The sequence below is a fragment of the Magnolia sinica genome, chromosome 5 (assembly GCF_029962835.1).
Source record: "Magnolia sinica isolate HGM2019 chromosome 5, MsV1, whole genome shotgun sequence".
NCBI lineage: Eukaryota > Viridiplantae > Streptophyta > Magnoliopsida > Magnoliales > Magnoliaceae > Magnolia > Magnolia sinica.
The window spans coordinates 49,360,425-49,378,294 of record NC_080577.1 but is presented as its reverse complement, the minus strand read 5'-3'; the positions used below and the strand labels follow the sequence as shown (position 1 = coordinate 49,378,294).

The 17,870-nt window shown below is 39.7% G+C and overlaps 1 non-coding gene across 1 annotated transcript; it reads right to left on the bottom strand.

Annotated features, from left to right (window-relative positions):
• Positions 1 to 11,704: 11,704 nt before the first annotated feature.
• Positions 11,705 to 11,811, bottom strand: LOC131247758 (small nucleolar RNA R71). The gene has a single exon (XR_009172028.1). It is a non-coding gene; the product is annotated as a small nucleolar RNA R71 (small nucleolar RNA).
• Positions 11,812 to 17,870: the final 6,059 nt, after the last annotated feature.

Sequence of the window (17,870 nt, the reverse complement as noted above, 5' to 3'; positions counted from 1 at the left end):
GCAATTAGGGTTCAAGTGTTAAACTAATTCATACTAAAGAATAGGCCTAACAATGGGTACAAGCTGAATTACAATAGTCGATGTTAGTGTATCCACAAACGTGCTCGTTGAATATGAAACCAATAAAAGCCTTAGTCAATTTCGGGGATGAATTTTTTTAAAAAAAGAGGGGTAGATTATAACGTCCCAAATTTTTGCCAACTTGGAGTTAGACGTCCTTGGGCAATGGGTCTGTCATAACACCTTATCGACTTCTCAAAACTCAATCTTAAAGTCTTAAATCCTCTTTCAACCTATTTCCTTCAAAAATCTCACCTTTCATCAACTTTTTTTTTTCAAATTTTTCTAAGTACTTTCATATTAGACACAAATCCTAAAGTTTAAATGATGAAAAATAATATTTAAACTAAAATTTACTACAAATAGTAAATATATAAATAAAATAAAATTTTTACTATTAAAATTATGAAATCTCATAAAATAAATAGGTTATTTGGATATATCAGCTTCTCCTACCCCAAATTCATATATGGCATGTCACGTAACTCAATCAGGATTGAAAGATATGCCCGTTTCAAAATCTGCATGGTAAAACCACCACCAGGTGAGTGTGATGCCATCGCGCCAACCATGATGCATCAAGGTCGGGTCCAGAAGACCGTGATGCCATCACACTGACCACGATGCCTTGCCAGTGCACCGAAAAGTCGGTGGACCCTCGCTGCAGTTTTCTACAGTTTTTGACCGACTTTAAAAAGTCATTTCTCCCTCGTCATAACTCCGATTTAAGTGATTCAAAGCAAGATTGAAGCTTGATAAGTTTAGTTTCATATAAAAATAAGTGAAAAATATAATAAAAATTTTAATATAGTTAAATATAGGTTGATGTGACAACTATCCAAAAATTATTGGTCCGAACAGCTGCTACTTCTAGAATTTTTAGAATTTTTTTACAATAGGAAATCTAATGAAATTTCATAGAGATAGAGTAGACTTGATGATGAACTACTAAAAAAATAATTAAAATAATATACTAAACTAAAGTGCCAAAAAGGGGTATAGAACTACCTTAGGACCTTATTCGGTCGTTATTACGACAGAATTTAATTAAGTACTAAACTAAACGATTGACGAATTTGGCTTGAACCACTTTCTATACAAACTATGAATCCTAAAATAATTAAAATCATTAACTCAACATTACTTAAAAACCTAGGAACAACCTCAAAACCAAGTTGCTCTCGGGAGCACATTGAAACTCCGCATCGGGCCTGGACCGCTTGTCGAAAGTCCAATTACCATGAAACTATAAGGCTATGACCGCGTTATTAGGCTTGACAAGCATCGTGAGAATCGATCCCAAATAGTATCCAGAAACGCACAACTTGAGCCTTGAGCGAAGCTTTTGAGATATGCGAATATCTTTAGGAAAAGGTCTCAAACTTAAGTAAATTGGGTCATTCTCTTGCGGGTGAAATTGACTTCAGACCGTCAGATTCTAATCCAAATACACCCATGGATCAGGAAAATTTTTCTGCACCTATTGGTATACTTGTGGCACTGATCGAGTAACGACGACCGTTGATCTGATACGGGTCCTTTACAGCCTATTCGTTTGTCAGATCGCACCATAAATATAGTCTTGGCATAGATCCATCACCAGGGAACTTGTCCTGTGATCTATGTGAGAAATGGACCTTCCTAGGGGTCTTGTTTGCCCGAAACATACGCCTTTTGGCTATAACCTAAGTATACCATGGCCCTGGGGCCATTAACATCACTTTTAGGCCTTTATATAGCCTTTAAACCCACCTCTCTCTCTCCCATACGAATTTCTCCAAACCCTAGGAGAGAGATGAGAGAAAAGGAGATAAAAGAGTGAGGAGAAGAGAGAGAGATAGGGAGATCATTGCTGGGATTCATTCCCACGACTCCATACGCTGAATCGCCACCCCACCATCGCTACACTGTCGATTCCAACTTCGATTTGGGTAAGAAATCCTAACCCTAATCTTGATTTAGGAATCCAAATAGAGTAATCAATGTAATAGCTAACCTGTTTCATGATTTAGGTACCTATTGTTCTGTATATGGGAACGTAGGATTTGAACTGAGTTTGAAATGAGTTATCCGACGAAAGGTGCGGACTATAAATTTTTAGGTTATGGTTTTTAAAGCTTTTAATGTCAGCTAATGATTTATGTCTGACTTAATTGCTGCCATATGATCTTAGTTACAATGTTTTGTTTGATAAACTATGCATGTGTAAACTATGTGAATATATGATGCATTCCATGTGTTTGTTGAAATGTTCGAATGAATATGAAATCATGATTTGTACTCGCCATGACTATTAACCTAGAATACATAAGTGTTGTATGTATGACAACTCCTTTGTGAAAGGATTTTCCATAATATATGTTATAACTAATTTAGTTCATATATATGGTAATGTGTAGTCTAAGTGTTTGATAAAATGTCTGAATGAGAAATTATCCGATGAACTGTATTTATTAAGGGTGTTGGGATAAGATTCTCAACTACCTTATCTAGATGTATAATTTCCTTCATGTAGTCTTAATTTCAACTACGTGATTTATGTATAACATGCATATGTATAATAACATGTTCTACGTGTTTGATAAAATGTCTGAATGAGATATTATTTGATGAATTGTATTTAATAAGCGTGTTGAGATAGAATTCTCAATTACCTTATCTATATGTATAATTTCCTTCTTATAATCTTAATTTCATCTATGCAATTTATGGATGAATTGAAATGTTCGGTAGCATGTTCAATATGTTAATAAAATGCTCAAACGAGTATTGTACTTGGATTGTTTGTTAAATGTCTTTATGTTTACCACATGTCTCTACATGTTACATTTGAGTATGATTGAGACTACTACGTAGTCCAGGTAATCGGTAACAATTCCTGTTTGAGTGGTCGAGTTAGTCTCACCACATTTGATGCGTTCGGTGAATCTGAGTCGTACGATGATTGTGACAGTGGTTAGGCCACGTGGAGTGCTTATGCGCTCCATGTCGATTAATTCAGCATACGCTTGTACCAATTGAACTTGTCTGATAAACCGATTGGCCTATTGTGTGCTTACCATGTATGGACGCTACTGCTTGAATCTAAGGTACCACTTATCAATGTAAAAGCCTGTTTCAACCATGGTATCACGATCCACTAAGACTCATGAACTGGGCATGGTGGTATGGGACACTGTGGTCGAGCGTCGGCCTATGTTGGGGTGACGAGCCTCCTTGTAGTGACCAGTGAGTAACCCAAACTCGTGAGCTGAATACAGTGGTATGGGACACTGTATTGAAGCTGTCGGCCTACACCTGCGCAGCCTGGCTCCGGTCCCCGAGTGGGTTGGGGCATACCGTCTGATCTGGACCCCTTTCAAAAATAGCGCTCCAGTTGGTAGGGCATTGGTGGAGTGACCTTGAGTATAATCAATTGAACTTGCCTATCCATTGCTTTCATTAGGGTTGATGCCTTACAACTTGCCTATCGTATGTGATTAACTAGGATTGATGACCCTAAATGGATCCCCGTTGGGTTAATGATACAAAAGGAGGTACCTTAGCTTCCAGAATCTGTTGTATGAATAAGCCTAACTAAGCACTTAGCTAATACTATCATGCACTGCACTACATGTACTTTGGCGAGGAAGTGCATAGTGGGAGTTGCCATGCACGACCGCGAGATGGTGTCGATGAGGGAGTGTAGGAGAGGGCATGCATCAATTCCGTATATCATCCCTGCATTAATAAGAGTAGCTAAGATTGTTTGATATATTGCTTTGTCATTACTACTTGACTGAATTAATAACATATTAACCTTTGCTTTATAGTTCCACTGAATTAGCTACTCATTCCCACCTGGGATGGTTTTAAAAGACCAACCAGACTCTGTTGTAGATGCAGGTAATGACGAAATCTATGCAGCTGAAATGGACATCATGGATGAGGAGGAGGAATTCTCCTATGTTTAGCTATCAGGCGGGTCTTCGTAGACCTTGTTCTGATTCGACAGGATTATAGGGTTACATGGATTAGTTGGACAGTTACGCTTTGATATTTTGTAAATTTTGGAATCATACATGTATGTATTTAAACCCTGTGACATTATCATACTCTGGAGGTAGATAACCGCTTACTTATCTCAATACATATATTTCAGTCTTCCGCTTGCTAAATTACATTATCTCTGGAGTATGATATGCTGTTTTAGTGTAATCTCACTTATGTTAAATGTACTAATATGGACAACATTTAATCATCATTATCTATGTTGCATAAGTGATGCGTTCGAATTCGAGAGTTGAGCTTTGATCGACCCCCGATTTTCAGGGCATTACAAGATGGTATCAGAGCATGATTTAGATTAAACTGGATCGGGGTTATAGGTAACACGACGCACTCTGACTTAGGAAGGGATCGATGGAATTTAGAGACCGCAATAGGATCCCAATGTTTCACCGACAGGCGAGACCGAATACTGTAATTTAGTCCACAATGTATCTTTGATCATGTGAATTGACCTAGGTCGCCTCTAGGCCATCAGTCGACGGGTTTGAGTCATTAGTTAACGAATTCCAAACCTGAAACGAATCCAAATGGTGCGAATACGGGCGCGTTGGACTACAAAAATGGACCCTGCAGGCTTAAGGATCCAAACCAAGAAATTTAGAGCAGAGTAATGAGATAACTAGGACGTTGGGATTGAGGATTATATACACAACAATGACCATCAAATGTTGGGACAATTAGATTTTTGGGACCTAAAGTTGGTACTCCTAGATTTCGAAAAATCTGACAGTTTAGGAAATCTAATAAATTAATAACATGAACCATATGACCTCCTAAGCTGGTATGGTCATGTGTGAAGTGCTCGAGTACAGTTAAATTTAAGTTCGGGCAACTCAATCCCAATCAGACGACTTTTGACCCTAAGCGGTAAAACAATTTCTTGTATTAGAAATGGTATGAAATCATTTAGCATATGAGCGTAGACTTTGGATTACAACTATAGGATTACCATTACTCATAAGTTAGGACTAGACTACTGGTTATACTAAGGAATGTAAAAGACTGATTATGCTAAGATAATTGAAAAATAGACTTAGTTAGTTGGCTTGATTAGGTTGGAGTGAGACCTCATTCCTTCGTTGGATCCCCTCAAAACCTATAGGCTTCTTTAATAACTCTTAAGAAAGCTGTTTTGACTTAGAAACTATTCACGCACAGAGAAAACTCATATATCCCATGGATTTAACGTTAGGTCAAATCAATATACCCCTTAGAATTTTCTTCCCAAGGACCTATTATAATTGGGAACATAGAGTAGAGAAACTATATATAAGTGAAGTATTCGCGGTTTGAATCGAATTCTCAATCCTTGTAGTTACTAATGTACTTATTGGTTTGATCAAGCAGAAGATTGGGATCAACTAGGATTAAGAACTGATATGATAAATTTTCTATCCTAGCTAGGCAGAAGGTCTATGTATCCAGCTCAGACCCACTACACAACTTTCCTTTCATGTTGGCTTGACCACTTATAACCAAAGTTTATTACTTCGCCTTTGAGAAGTGTTAAGAACATATAGCCAATAGGGCAGAATTTAGTTAAGTACTAAACTAAATGATCAACGGATTTGGCTTGAACCACTTTCTATACAAACTATAAGACCCAAAACAATTAAAATCACTAACTCAACATTACTTAAAAACCTATGAGCAACCTCAAAACCCAGTTGCTCTCGGGAGCACACAGAAACACCGTATCGGTCTTTGACCATGCGTCAAAAGTCCAATTACCGCGAAACTATATTGTTATGACCACATTATTAGGCTTGATATGCAGCGTAGCAATCGAGCCTAAATAGTATCCAAAAACGTACAACTTGAGCCTTAAGCAAAGTGTGTGAGATATGCGAATATCTTTAGAAAAAAGTCTCAAACTTAAGTAAATTGGGCCATTTGCTTGCAGGTAAAATTGAAGACTTCAGACCATCAGATTTTGACCCAAATACACCCATGAATCAGAAAAATTTCCCTGCACTTATTGGTATACTTGTGGCCCTGATCGAGTAACGACAACCGTTGATCTGATATAGGTCCTTTATAGCCGATCCATTTGTCAGATCGCACCATAAACATAGTCCTGGCGTAGATCCATCATCAGGGAACTTTTCCTATGATGTATGTGAGAAATGGACCTTCCCAGGGGTCTCGTTTTCTCGAATTAGACGCCTTTTGGCTGTAACCTAAGTATACCATGGCCATGGGGCCATTGACATCACTTTTAGGCCTATATATAGCCCTTAAACCCACCTCTCTCTCTCCCATACGAATTTCGCCAAACCCTAGGAGAGAGAAGAGAGAAAAGGAGAGAAAAGAGTGAGGAGAAGAGAGAGAGATAGGGAGATCGTTGTTGGGATTCACTCCAATGACTCCATAAGCCGAATCGCCACCCCACCATCACTACACCGTCAATTCCAACTTCAATTTGGGTAAGAAATCCTAACCCTAATCTTGATTTAGGAATCCAAATAGAGTAATCAACGTAATAGCTAACCCGTTTCATGATTTAGGTACCCGTTGTTATGTATACGGGAATGTAGGATTCGAACCAAGTTCGAAATGAGTTATCCGACGAAAGGTGCGGACTGTAAACGTTTAGCTTATAGTTTTCAAGGCTTTCAATGTCAGCTAATGATTTATGTCTGACTTTATTGATGCCATATGATCTTGGTTACGACGTTTTGTTTGATAAACTATGCATCTGTGAACTATGTGAATATATGATGCATTCCATGTGTTTGTTGAAATGTTCGAATGAATATGAAATCATGATTTGTGCTTGTCATGACTATTAACCTAGAATACATGAGTGTTGTATGTATGACAACTCCTTTGTGAAAAGATTTGCCATAATATATGCTATAACTAATTTAGTTCATATATGTGGTAATGTGTAGTCTAAGTGTTTGATAAAATGTCTGAATGAGAAATTGTCCGATAAACTGTATTTATTAAGGGCGTTGGGATAGGATTCTCAACTACCTTATCTAGATGTATAACTTCCTTCATGTAGTCTTAATTTCTACTACGTGATTTATGTATAACATGCATATGTATAATAACACGTTCTATATGTTTGATAAAATGTTTGAATGAGATATTGTTTGATGAATTGTATTTAATAAGGGTATTGAGATAGAATTCTCAATTACCTTATATATATATAATTTCCTTCATGTAATCTTAATTTCAACTATGCAATTTGTGAATGAATTGAAATGTTCGGTAGCATGTTCAATATATTGATAAAATGCTCAAATGAGTGTTATACTTGGATTCTTTGTTAAATGCTTATATGATTACCACATGTCTCCACATGCTGCATTTGAGTATGATTGGGACTACTACGTAGTCCAGGCAATCGGTAACAATTTCTGTTTGAGTGGCTGAATTAGTCTTGCCACATTTGATGTGTTCAGTGAATCCGAGTCGTACGATGATTATCGACAGTAGTTAGGCCACGTGGAGTGCTTATGCGCTCTATGTCAATTAATTTAGCTTACGCTCGTATCGGTCGAACTTATCTGATAAACCGATTAGCCTATTATGTGTTTACCATGTATGGACGCTACTGCTTGAATCTAAGGTATCACTTACCAATGTAAAAGCCCGTTTCAACCATGGTACCATGATCCGCTAAGATTCATGAGCCGAGCATGGTGGTATGGGACACCGTGGTCGAGCTGTCGGCCTACACTAGGGTGACGAGCCTCCTCATAGTGACTAGTGAGTAACCCAAACTCGTGAGCTAAATACGGTGGTATGAGACACTATATTCGAGTTGTCGGCCTACACCGACGTAGCCTTGCTGCGGTCCCAGTGTGGGTTGGGGCGTACCGTCTAATCCGGACCCCCTTTGAAAATAGCCCTCCAGTTGGTAGGTTGTAGGTGGAGTGACCTCGAGTATAATTAATTGAACTTGCCTATCCACTGCTTTCATTAGGGGTGATGCCTTATAACTTACTTGTTGAGGGTCGAATATTGCATATCAGACCCAGTTGTTACCTGGATTTACAAACATAGTAATGTTTAAAGACCTGATTTAATCGTGTTTGTAATGCAGGGTGTGTTTAAGAGCCTGGACTGAAAAAGGGTGGTAAATGCATGGATTTGACGCTCCAGAAGCACCAAGGCAAGGAACGGACTCTAGGAGACCAAGAGCGACGGAATTATACACCAGGGGTCCGTGAAAATCGAGAAACTGAAGCTCAAGTGGCCTGAAAAGTGTCCAGAATGCAAGATCATAGGGTTCCCACCATCTGATCAGTTCAAGACTTCATACGTGGCCTGAGAACCATAAAGTAACCGTACATGTCAAATTTCAACCATTGGATCCCTCTGGAAGTGGCCTAACGCTTAGATCAACCCATAAACCATTGATTTTGGGCCCACCTGAGATCTGGATGTGCTTCAATCTTGGGCTTAACTGTTTAAATGAGCTGACAAAATGGATAGACGGAGCGGATCTCTCAAAAACATCATAATGGACCCCATTGGGGTGTGTGTGTGCATAGTGCATAAGTGCACTGGCCGTGCACAGGAACGAGAAGTCGGTCAAACCGACTTCTGACCGTCTTCTTCTTCCAATTTCAACAAAACGCACAGCGTTTTACGCCGTGCATTGTGTTTCTCAACAGTGGGCCCCACTCGCTCTCCAGATGGAAAATCTGGACCATTCATCCTATTCCCAGGGTCCATGTTACCATGGCCTAGGTGGAAAAGATTCGAGATACATCGGAAATCAATTTTCGAGCGTTAAAACAGACGATAGACGGTGGAAGAGAAACATCGGTGGACCACACCAACACTCGACAAAAACCAGTCCTTCTTGACTGGAATTTCATCACGCATCTAATGGACGGCATGGATTTTTCCGTAGACGTCAAAAATGGGCCCCACCAAGAGTCCAGCGGCAACAATGCGGGCTCTGTTTACGCAGCCCGCGTGCGACCGTGAAAATCGGAGCTTGTGGGGCATCCCGTGATCTCTATCACTGCCGGATTGCCGATCCAAACCGTCCAAAATCCTTATAAGTGGGTCTTTACCCCAACCAAGAAGCCAAAATCGGAGCTTAGGACGTTCATCCATCTCAAACTTCATTCAAACGCAAACTGTTTTGCGTTCTTACGCAGGCTGGCTGCGAAGCTTTCCGCAGCCTAATCCCTTCAGGACTCCACAGCACCAGGGGGGCTTTTCCATCTTTAAAAAGGATAAAAGGAGAGAAGGGAGGAGGGCCGGAGGATCATCTTTGGGTTGGAAGAAAGGAGGACGTGAAGAAGAGAGTGCAGTCGGGGGGCTGCTGCTGCTGTGCACGGCTGAGGATAAAAGAAAAAAAAAAGAAAACAGGGAGTTGGGGCTGCTGTTGGGAACGTGGGAAGCGTGAGGAGGAAAGGAAGAAAAAAAAATAAAAGAAGAAAGGAAGAGGGAGCGCTGGAGCAGAGGCCGGTTTTACTGGATAACGGAGCGCTGGAGCAGAGGCCGGTTTTACTGGGTTTTTTCTCTCTCTTCTTCTTGTTCTTTTCTTTTCCTTTTTATTTTTATTTTGTTGTTTAATCAGCCCATCCATGTGTGGCTAATCCTTTTAGCTAGGGCTAAGAGGTGAAGCCTGTAGCGAGATGGGAGACACTATTTCCTGCTTTTCATTTAAATTTATGAACTGAAATTGGTTTTGAGTTGATTATTAAAAGAATATTTTCTCAGTCTTTAATGGTCTGTTGTGACTGAAATTACAATGGGTTTACAATGGCTTTGAATATCTTTTTTTTTCTCTTTTGATGTTTATGACGTCAGGAGGCCCTGTTGTTCACCATCGTCTCCTGGGCATGGTTGGATGATAGTACTCTTCCTAACTTTCATGTACTTTCGATTGGTTGGCAATTAGTTTAATCCCGTTATTTACTTTGTCTCCTGGGCATGGTAGGATGATGGAATCCATTCTAATTCATATACCTTTCATCTCTTGAAAATCAGATCAAGTAAGTTCAGTTTGAATCCTTGATGCAAGCATAAGATCTCCCTGATCTCTACAAGTGGATCCTCTGAATCCCTAGTTTCCTTTCTCTGAATTCCTTAAAGTTTTATATAATTATTCCGCAATTATTTCCTAAATTCTATTTGGTTTAGATCGCATCTTAGACTAGTTCTAGTTCTACTTGGTTTCAGATAACGTACAGGTATCAGTCCCTGTGGATTCGACCTCGGTCTTACCGAGTTTATTACTACATCACAACCCTATACTTGGGGAGTGAACAAGTTTTTGGCGCCGTTGCCGGGGACTGACGGTTACGATTTTCTGAAATTAATTGGTTTTAGGATTAGTTTAAGATTAGGATTTTACTAACCTTAGTATTTATTTATTTATTTATTTTTATTTGAGTTCAAAACTAACTTGTTTCCTGTTTTATAGGATCTGGACATAAGTTTCTCAATTGGTAATTCCTTCCTAATCTCTCTACTTTTTCATATTTTTAGAATTAGGGTTTAAATTTTAGAAATTTTCTAATTCTAGTATCCTCCCTTCTGTAGGAAATAGTTTATTTTTAGAATTTAGGTTATTTCTTTCCCTTCTTAGAAATTAACTTTCTATTTTTGTTTTATTTTAGTAACTTTCTAATTTTAACTCTTTTAAAATCTAATTTGTTTCCTAAATTAGTTTTAGAATTTTTTTTTAGAAACTAACCTTCTTATTTTGTAGGCCTTTAAGATAGAAATCTCTAATTCGGTACACTCCTTCCCTAATTTCTATTTTTCAATTCTCTTTTAGTAATTTACTTTCTAGTTTAGGACTCTCCTAATTTATTTTAGAAATTTTCATCTTCTTTTAGGAATTCTTTCTTTTAGAAGCTAGTTCACTTCTATCTTTCTTTTAAGGATTGTTTTTCTCCTTTTTAGAATCTAACTTATTCTTGTTTTATTTTGCAGGTCCTTAACTTAGGGGCTTCAATTTGGTAATTTCTTTCCAACTCTCCCTCTCTTTCTTTCTAGATTTTCTTTTCCTTTCTTAGGATTAGGTTTTTAATTAAGGGCTGCGAGTGTTTTCATGCCCAAGTGGGCCCGTGACGACACTCGACGTCTCTTGACTGAAGGAGGATTGGTTGAGGGGTTGACTATCCATCGCAGGACTAGACACCGCTCGAAATCCCCTGAGTTAACTGAGGTTATGGCTGAAGACCAACCTCCTCCACTACCACCCAGGGTGGAGGATACCCAAGATGAGAATGAGGTGCAACAGGCACCCCCGCCTCGTACTTTACGAGATTATCTACAACCGGCGGGAGTGAGTATGCCCTCATGCATGATTTTTCCTGAAAACACAGGACAAATGGACATCAAGCCAGGAGTTATCCAACTCCTTCCCAAATTCCATGGACTTGAATCAGAAAGTCCATATTTATATTTGAAAGAGTTCGATGAGATTATAGCTACATTATGTTTTCCTAATGTATCTGAGGATACAATTAGGCTGAAACTCTTTCCTTTTTCCTTAAAAGAGAAAGCTAAGACGTGGTTACATTCACTGCGTCCTAGATCCATTGGCACATGGAACGATATGCAAAGGGAATTCATAAAAAAATTCTTCCCACATCATAAAACAATTACCCTCAGAAAAGAGATCATGAACTTTGCCCAAAAGGAAGATGAAACATTCTTCCAATGTTGGGAAAGGTTCAAAGATTTGGTCAGTTCATGCCCACAACTCGGATTTGAAACGTGGCGCATTACAAATTTTTTCTACGATGGACTGACATCTTTCATGCGCCAAATGGTCGAGATAATGTGTAATGGAGAGTTCATCAACAAAGATGTTGACGAGGTATGGGATTACCTCGATAGTCTCGCTGAAAAAACACAATCATAGGACTATTACCCAATGGCGAACACCACGTCTACGCCGACTCAATTAAAGGAAAAAGGTGGATTATATCTCTTGAAAGAAGAGGATGATCTCAAGTGTAAAGTGACCACGCTCATAAGGAAAGTTGAGGCCATGGAAGGAAAGAAGGATAAGGTCAATGAAATTGTTTGCGGCATCTGTGATTGCAACATTCACACAACTGAAAACTGTCCTACAATACCCGCCTTTCGAGGAGTGTTGAATGAACAAGCCAATGCCGTAAATAATTATCAAAGACCTTTTACTGGACCTAACTCCAACACATACAATCCTGGCTGGAAAAATCATCCAAACTTTAGTTGGAGGAATGGACAAACGGCGACTCCTCCAGGCTTCTTCAATCAAAATCCTAATCAAGTGAAACCTCAAGAGGAACCGGTTCAAAATCCCATACAAGAGCTGGCTCAGGCAATGCGGGGAATTACAGATTTTATGCAAAAGATAGACTCTCGTATGACGGTTATAGAAAAGGGGATGCTTCCTGCACAACCTCTCCCCAATCCTAAACCGCAGTACGAGAGTAATGATCCCAGCTCTTCAAATCAAATGGGGCATGCTAAATCCATCACCACTCTTAGGAGTGGGAAGATCATTGATAAAACTCTTCCGGTTAGGCCCGAAAAGCCTCAAGAACCAAAAGAGGACAACAATGATGGATCCAGTGATGCCCCACAAAAAGTAGAACCGGAACTTCTAGAGAAGCCAGTTGCTCCATTCCCCCAACGGTTGGTTTCACCAAAACCTCTCTCTGACTCTCAGGATATCCTAGAGGTGTTAAAACAGGTGAAAGTCAACATTCCTCTACTTGATGTCGTTAAACAGATACCTTCATATGCCAAATTCCTAAAAGACTTATATACGACCAAGCGACGGAAAATTATTCAAAAGAAAATCTTCTTGACTGAGAAAGTGAGTGCCATCCTAAAGCAAGACGTGCCGCAGAAATTCAAGGATCCCGGTAGCCCAACCATATCATGTGTAATCGGGAACCATCGAATTGATCACGCACTTCTTGACTTAGGAGCGAGCGTCAATCTGATTCCCTACTCGGTATACAAACAGTTAGGTTTGGGTGAATTAAAACTCACCCTAACCACACTACAACTTGCTGATCGCTCTGTTCGTGTACCAAGAGGGATAATTGAGGATGTGTTGGTCCAAGTTGATAGATTTTACTACCCTGTAGACTTTATCATCCTGGACACCGAACCCATCAATAACATGAGCACTCAGATTCCCGTCATTCTTGGTCGCCCATTCCTTGCCACGTCAAATGCAATTATCAATTGCAGGAATGGTATCATGAATATGTCTTTTGGAAATTTGACATTGGAGTCAAACATTTTTTTCAATAACGGCAGCAACTCAGAGGATGATGAAGATTTCCACGACATTAACATGATTGACTCTTTCATGGAAGATACGACACCTCTGACCTTATCCTCCGACCATCTAGAGACGTGCCTGGCCCGCTCCCATGATTTTGATGATGACATGATTAGGGAGACGTGCGCCTTGCTTGATACTGCACCGGTACTTGAAGTTAACCGATGGAGGCCACAATTTGAAGAATTACCACAAACTGATGTAGTGCCTCTACCGTCTAACCTCAAGCCGCCGAAGCTTGACCTAAAACCTTTGCCCTCTGATTTGAAATATGCATATTTGGGTCAAGATGAGACATACCCGGTGGTGATCTCTACCCACCTGGAGAAAGAACAGGAGAGTATGCTTATATCTACTCTCATTGAGCATAAAGGAGCCCTGGGATGGACGATAGCGGACCTCAAAGGAATCGATCCCTCGATTTGTACTCACCACATATATCTTGAGGATAATGCAAAAACCGCTCGGCAACTACAACGTAGACTAAATCCAAACATGAAGGAAGTGGTTAAAGCCGAGGTTCTTAAACTACTGGACGTGGGTATTATATACCCTATATCTGATAGTCAATGGGTGAGTCCAACTCAAGTGGTCCCTAAGAAGTCTGGAATCACCATCGTAGCCAATGCTAATAATGAACTCGTGCCAACTAGAGTCACTACTGGTTGGAGAATGTGCATTGACTACAGGAAGTTGAATACCGTCACGAGGAAAGACCACTTTCCTTTACCATTCATTGATCAGATCCTGGAAAGGTTAGCCGGTCATTCCTATTACAGTTTCCTTAACGGGTATTCGGGCTACAACCAGATAGAGATAGTGCCTGAAGACCAGGAAAAGACCACATTTACATGTCCCTATGGCACCTTTGCTTATCGAAGGATGCCATTCGGACTATGTAATGCCCCTGCCACCTTTCAGCGATGTATGCTTAGTATCTTTTCTGATATGGTGGGGCAATATCTAGAGGTCTTCATGGACGATTTCTCTGTTTACGGTCCATCTTTCAGCAAGTGCTTGGAAAGTCTTAAATGTGTGCTGAAAAGATGTGAAGAAAAGAACCTGGTACTTAATTGGGAGAAGTGCCATTTCATGGTTCAAAAGGGAATTGTCCTTGGGCATATCATCTCGTTCAAAGGAATCGAGGTAGATAAGGCAAAAATCGATCTTATCTCTAACCTACCTCCACCCAAGAACATCAGAGACGTGCAATCCTTCTTAGGACACACAGGATTTTACCCGCGATTCATAAAAGACTTTAGTCTTCTTTCTCGTCCTTTATGTAATCTTCTTCAAAAAGATGCTCCGTACGAGTGGACTGAGCAATGCCAGGAAGCTTTTACCAAGCTTAAGGGCACGTTAACCACTGCACCTATCATGCAGCCACCCGACTGGAGTTTTCCTTTTGAGCTTATGTGCGACGCTTCTGATTATGCTCTTGGGGCGGTCCTAGGCCAGAGAAAAGATAAGAAGCCCTACGTCATTCATTACGCAAGTAGGACTCTAAATCCTACCCAAGTGAACTACTCGACTACGGAAAAGGAACTCTTAGCCGTAGTGTTCGCCTTGGACAAATTTAGGTCCTACCTGATCGGATCCAAGATCATTATCTATACAGATCATGCGGCACTAAAGTATCTTCTTTCTAAGAATGATTCTAAGCCCCGCTTGATACGATGGATCCTTCTACTTCAAGAATTTGATTTGGAAATTAAAGATAAAAAGGGAGTAGAGAACGTAGTGGCCTATCACCTTTCTCGCCTTAATACCTCTGATTCCCTTGAGGCGACCCATATCAATGACATGTTCCCTGATGAACAATTTTGAGTCTCCCATTCACCTTGGTTCCTTGATATTGCTAATTATCTTGCTACGGGTGCTATACCGGCACAGTGGACTGCGAAGATAAGAAGAAATTTTTCACCGAGGTGCGCAACTTTTTCGGATGATCCTTATTTATTTAAATATTGCCCAGGACCAAATTCTAAGGAGATGTGTACCAGGCGATGAGCATCAGAGCGTCATCTCCTGTCACTCTCAGGCTGTGGTGGTCACTTTTCTGCTAAAAGACCACGGCCAAGATTCTGATGTGGCTTTCTTGGCCCACTATGTTTAGGGACACTCATGAGTTTTGCAAAGCTTGTGAGCGTTGTCAGAAATTGGGAGCATTGTCCCGATGAAATATGATGGCTTTGAATCCCGTACTTATCATTGAAGCATTTGATTGCTGGGGCATCGATTTCATGGGACCATTCCCCCAATCGTTTGGAAATCTGTACATTTTGCTCGCCGTGGATTATGTCACTAAATGGGTCGAAGCGATTCCGTGTCGAAAGAATGACCATCGCACGGTCATTAAATTCCTAAAAGAAAACATCCTTTCTCGATTCGGAACACCTCGAGCCATCATTAGTGATGGGGGCTCACACTTCTGTAATAAACCATTTGAGAGTTTAATGAAGAAATACGGTATCTCTCATAAGGTGAGCACCCCATACCATCCTCAGACAAGTGGACAAGCTGAGATTTCCAATAGGGAGATCAAACACATTTTGGAGAAAACGGTTAACCCAGATCGTAAGGATTGGTCAATCCGATTGACCGATGCCTTATGGGCATACCGTACTGCATTTAAAACTCCTATTGGAATGTCTCCCTTTAGACTTGTCTATGGGAAGGCTTGTCACTTGCCTGTGGAGCTGGAACATAAAGCATACTGGGCGATCAAAAATCTTAATTTCAATCTGGACAACGCTGGCTTGCTACGCAAACTTCAATTGAATGAATTGGAGGAAATCCGGAATGATGGGTACGATAATTCGAGAATTTACAAGAACAAGATGAAAGCATTTCATGACCAACACATTTTGCGAAAATCATTCACGCCTGGTCAGAAGGTCCTTTTATACAATTCTCGATTACATCTCTTTCCGGGTAAGCTTCGATCTCGTTGGACCGGCCCTTACATTGTTGTTACTATTTTTCCTCATGGGGCCGTTGAGATAAGAGATCCCGACAATGGCAAGGAGTTTAAAGTCAATGGCCATCGATTAAAACCATTTGTCGAGAAATTTGATTCAGAGGACATGTCCATGCCTCTGACTGATCCTGTTTACCAGGATTGATCTCCTAGTCTGATGGAGGTATAGGTAGGTTTCCTGTTTTCTTAAGACTAGGGTAGTTGCTTTATTTGTCTGGCTGAAGATGGTAAACTTAGCGCTCCTGGGAGGCAACCCAGCTCTTCATTTCATTTCATTTTTATCATTAGTTAGTTCAATGTTTGTGGGTAACATTGCTGCAAACCCTCACGAGACTACAACTCATCCACTAGGGGTAACCTAGGGGTTTAAAGGCTTGTTGCATACGCTAAATGCAATCGAGAGCACCTACGAAAGTGGTATAGGTAGGATTGTATTTTTGTTATTTTATTTTACTTCTGTTGGTTTCTCTCTTGTGCTGACCGCTCTTACGTAGAAATCTTTGAAAAGCCTCTTGATTCTCTCATCCAGGTATTATCTTTCCATCACTTCTCATTTACTTTTTGTCCCATGTGCATAGCATGCTTATTTCTTTTACATTGAGGACAATGTAGATTTTAGGTTGGGGGTGGGAGATTAGGTCACCTAATCAGCATTTTCTTGGTCTTGTACAAAAGTTGTGAAAATTTTAAAAATTTTCTGACATTTTGTTGAATTTGAAGTGATTTTGATAACCATCTTTTAGATAAGTGAAGTTGGTAATTTATGACTCTTAGATTCAGTTATCTATTATATTAGATTTCACAGTTAAGTTTGAAGTATTAATCTATAATTGGAAGTTTTAAACATTGATTGAGTTATGAGTTCACGTGTCACATCTCGCTTTCACATTAAGATTTCAGTTTGATATTAAAGGGTTAACTTGGTAATCACTAAGCATGTAAGGAACCAGCTTGGAAAATTTGCCCGTCATGAAAAAAAAAAAAAAAAAAGAGAGAGAGATACCTTTGGAAAAGGTTAGGCGAATAATTTTCACCATAGGTTTGCTCCCTATAGGTGTGGATTTAATTCTCCTCTCCCTCGATAAAAAAAGAAAAAAAAACAAAAAGAAAAAAAAAAAGAACTGAAAGGCAAATTCTGGTTTAAGTTTTGAGTGTCCTAAATACTGTTTTGATTATCAATGTTATCATAAAAATTATCCATTGGATTTCTTAATGATGATAAGCCGAGATTTTATTATACACTCATGATACTCATTGTTTAGAATTGTTCTAATTAATGCATAAATACTTTAAAGTTGATTATGAAATTTATTGTGCACTTGATTCCAGGAGGAAGTAATATCCAACATTCATGCATCTTAGAAATTTTGAATCTAGACTGTTTAAAAAAAAAAAAAAAAAATCACTTGAGTTCATAAAAATTGTGCTGTATTTCTCAACTTATTTTTCGCATACTTTGCTCGGGACTAGCAAAATGCTGGTTGGGGGTTGTGTTGAGGGTCG